At 37.1% G+C, this 4386-nt stretch overlaps 1 long non-coding RNA gene across 1 annotated transcript; it reads left to right on the top strand.

The window, feature by feature from the left end:
- The first annotated feature begins 2620 nt into the window (after positions 1-2620).
- LOC145821250 (uncharacterized) lies at positions 2621-4141 on the top strand. The gene is made up of 4 exons (XR_014363274.1): positions 2621-2787; positions 3448-3489; positions 3669-3810; positions 3898-4141. It is a non-coding gene; the product is annotated as an uncharacterized LOC145821250 (long non-coding RNA).
- The last annotated feature ends 245 nt before the right edge of the window (positions 4142-4386 follow it).

Genomic DNA, 4386 nt, shown 5'->3' with positions numbered 1-4386 from the left:
TTTGATTTGTTTTGAGGGTTGGTTTACCATGTGCTTGTGTTTAATGCTTGGGATTGAGGCTTACGCTTGAAAGGCATAGTTTCTCCTATGCCTTAAACCATTCTTTTGGTTGACCTTCTCTCATTGGAGGACTTGCACATTGGACTTAATAACCAATTAAGGAATGGTTTGGTAATGTAAATGAGTAAACAAAATCAACCAAGTAAAACATGCCAAGATAACACGTGTTGTTTGCATTGCATTGTGTTTGGATCGGACGTTAATCTAAACACAAGTAATGTGGCATGTTTCATACTCATAGTGATGAAACGTGTTATGTTTCTCAGTCGCCGACACCCCTGATCATGCATGATAGGGTGTACGCTCTTCAAGTCTTGTTTGTGCATTCACTAACATTGTGCAAGCTTGGCTCTTTGGCCATCATGCATTGAGATGCGTGATTGGTGGCTTGAGAGCTGAGTACTACGCTCCTTTGAGCTTGAGAAATGATAAGGAGAGTAGTTGCACACACATTTCCTTGCAAATACATTGCTGTGTCTTTGTTGTTCTCTGTTGTAACAAGAACAGAACCCTGGAAGGAAAAGTGGCTGGCCGACCACTTGCACCAGCCGACCGACCACTTGCACTGGCCGGCCGACTAGTTGAGGTAGCCTACCGACCAGTTGAGGTGGCCGGCTGGCCACCTGCAGCAAAGTTGTCCAAAATCTTCCTGTTTTGAGGCAGATACAACCTGGAAGTGTGTATGGTGTTTTGAGATCACCGCGAGTGCAAACAGAGGCAACTCATGGCAAGGCAATGCAATGCATTTTCGGGCGAAGCAAACCGAGCATGCATCTCTCCCTCACCCTGGAAGCCATTTTTCTACTCTACTTAGCTAGTTAATTTACCGGTTTTGTAATTAATTAGTTAATGTGCTTAGCTAATTTAATTCATCTCTGTAATATTCTAATTAGCTTAGCATAGCTAGTTTTCAATTCGGTTTGTAATTAATTAGCTTAGCATAGTTAATTAATTGGTTTGTAATAAGTAGCTTAGCTTATTTATTCGGACCCTCCTACGAGAGGGCATAAGGGTGCGTGCCTGTGTGCATGTCTTCCAACCCCATTTCTTTCTCCCTTTTATTTATCCGCTTTTGGTGGTTAGATTAGGGCACGTTTTGATTAGCATACCTTATGCTATGCATGTTTGCATCATTCATTTATATTGTATGCACCAGGCTCGGCTCATCATTCAAACTATATCGTATTTCAATACACTTTCTTGAATACGTGTTTCAAAGCATGTTATCAAGTCTTGCATTCATATGCCATCTTAGATAGCCAAGCCTACTTAGCTGCATTTTGCATGTGTTGCATTAGGCATCTTAACATAGTTAGGAACATGCATGATTTCTAACTAGTTTTCTGTTTTGGCTCGGAGCACACTGTAAGTGTTTATGCTTTAGCATCCTTGCATGAGTGTGAGTGTTGCCATGATAGCATGCTTGCCATAAGGCTATTTGCTTAAGTGATTAACTGCATGAATGCCTGTGGATGGAGGCTTGCACTACAGGAAATATCAGTTTTGGAGGCGTATTTGTAACGGCGTTTTTTAAAACGTCACTTTTTGTAATATTTAACGGCGTTTCATAGACGTCGCATTTTTCTCTAATCAAAACGACGCCGTTTCATGAATAGAAGATGTTTATAAACGCCTTGAAATGTCTTTGTCCCACACGCTCCCTCCCCCTCTTTCACCTTTATTTTGAATCTGACTCTCACTCTCGCTCTCACTCTCACTTTCACTCGCTCTCTCTCTCTCTCTCTCTCTCTCTGAAAATCGAAATCGATTTAGATCGGTGACAGCAAACTTGTGAGCATTCATCAGAGCCATTTCCAAGATCTTACATCGGTGATTCATCAGAGCCATTTCCAAGATCTAACATCGGTGATTCATCAGAGCCATTTCGAAGTTCTCTCTCAAAATCGATTCAGATCGGTGAATCGATTCAGATCAGTGAGCGACTGTTTCTCTCTCTCTCTCTGTGCTGTCTAAACCCTAATTATATCTGTCAGTTCAGCTCTGTGATTCAGAGATTCAGTTCGATCTCAGCGAAACAGATCGGTGATTCATCAGAGTCATTTCAGTTCTCTCTCGAAATCAAAATCAAAATCAAATTTCATCTCAGCGATTCAGATCGGTGAGCTCCATTGTCTCTCTCTCTCTTTCTCTCGCTCAAGCTGAACTGATATTTGAATCATGTTACATGTCCTGTTGAATCAAGCTGAACTGATATTTGAATTAATCTGAACTGATATTTGAATCATGTTATATGTCCTGTTGAATCAAGCTGAACATTAATCTGAACTGATATTTGATTCTGACCTGAATATAAATATATAAGTATATATATAGCTGAAGTCATTCTTGTACAACTATTTGGAATAAATTAATTTGGGTTCATATATTGGGAACACTCTGCTAATTACTTTAATAATTTAATAATGGCAGCAAGAACACTCTGCTAATTACATTATTAATTGTAAAAAGTATATATTTGCAATTTTTTTTTTTGGGGGGTCAAAAACAAAATCAACATATTAAGATATTTTTATTCATGATTTTAGAAAGAAATATTTAAGATTTACATGAGCCCATCAACATAATAAGGCTTTTTCTAAACTTGCCAAACCAGCCCTTAAGCTTCTTTTTTTGGACTTGCAGTGTCTCATAATTGATGAATCCAACAGGGTATTGGAAGCAAACTTTAAAGAAGAAATGAAGCAAATTATTAAGATTCTGCCAAAGGTAAATCATATTTTAGTCATTTGTATTATTGACTGTAATGTGGTACAGGGTGTCATGCCAGCTATTATGAATCAAGGCCTTATATGATATGAAATTGTTTTAGCACCTTATTTCATTAAATTAATATCATGTGATTGTTTTTATTCTCCCTGCATAATTTAATTGGAAAATCTAAAAAATCTTCTGAAATGAAAGATTCTTGTTCAATTTTTTGAATTGAAAAAATGATGTAGGCTGTTCTATATCTATTTGAAACTTCTTTTTTTTTTTTCAAAATATACGCCTCGTGAATGATTTTTTTCCTCCTGATGAAGATAATTGCGCATTTTACCTTTTTGAGTCATATGGTTTAGATTATACAAACATGCCAATTGATATGATTTCCCAAAGGGAGTGAATGAATGACCTGGGAAGGAAAATCTAATGTTTGAGAGATTGTTGCTTTCTGCATTGCCTTGTTGATTCCTTCACCTGGGATCAATTTTCTGGCTGCGTTTCACCCCTGAAGCTTCATAATTGATTTTAAAATGTGTTAATTTGTTCCTGCAGTAACTGAAATGCTTCAAGTTTACTTCTTGTCACCTATACAAATGTTATACAAGTGTATATTTGGTGTCTTTCATTGTGTCTGAATTAATTGAGATGTTATCTGATGTGCAGAAGAGGCAAACAGCTCTATTCTCAGCTACCCAGACTAAGAATGTATTTCTGTACATGCTTTTATTGTTTCCTTTGTTTATTTAGATTGTAAACATTCATTGTTTTGAACTCAATATTTTTTTTATTTATCAATATCTCTGAATTCTTTTCTTTATAGAAACTCTCACAGTGAATAAAATTCTGATAAGACTTTCCTAATTTTGTTGCTTGAACATTGCAAGTGTTTCCAACACCAAAATTATAAATTCTGTGTTTACGGAAGCTTAAGCCGAAATATTTATAAATTTTCAGGTTGAGGATCTTGCTCGGTTATCGTTTTAAACAACTCCTGTCTATATTGATGTGGATGATGGACGGAAGAAGGTAAATTAATCGTTGGAATTTATTCAGTGTGTTGTGATTTTCTTCAGTCCTCGCTTCTAGAACCTGATAAGATGTCTGCTATTATAGGTCACTAATGAAGGGCTGCAGCAAGGCTATTGTGTTGTGCCAAGTGCCAAGAGATTTATTCTTTTGTATTCCTTCTTGAAGAGGAATCTCTCAAAGAAAGTGATGGTTTTCTTCTCTTCATGTAACTCAGTCAAGTTCCACTCTGAACTTCTCAGACACATTCATGTAGATTGCTTTGATATCCATGGAAAAGCAAAAGCAGCAGAGACGTACATCCACTTTTTTGACTTCTGCAAAGCAGAGAAGGGCATCTTATTATGTACTGATGTTGCTGCTCACGGTCTTGATATTCCTGTAGTGGTATGTTACTTTCTTTTGCTTGTTGGTGTTGAATATGGTATGCCAGCAATGATAGTCCTCAACCCCAAACAGAAAGAAAAAAATGAGGAAGGGATTTATAGCAGTTAAAAACTTTTGCACCTTTAGATGATAAATGAAATTAATTCTGCCAAGCATGCCATGGTGATGTCTGCTGTTAGTTGGCATTGC

This window comes from Camellia sinensis, chromosome 3 (genome assembly GCF_055761805.1).
Source record: "Camellia sinensis isolate YWXY chromosome 3, ASM5576180v1, whole genome shotgun sequence".
Classification (NCBI taxonomy): domain Eukaryota; kingdom Viridiplantae; phylum Streptophyta; class Magnoliopsida; order Ericales; family Theaceae; genus Camellia; species Camellia sinensis.
The sequence above is the reverse complement of the archived record's forward strand: the minus strand, read 5'-3'. Positions and strand labels throughout refer to the sequence as shown.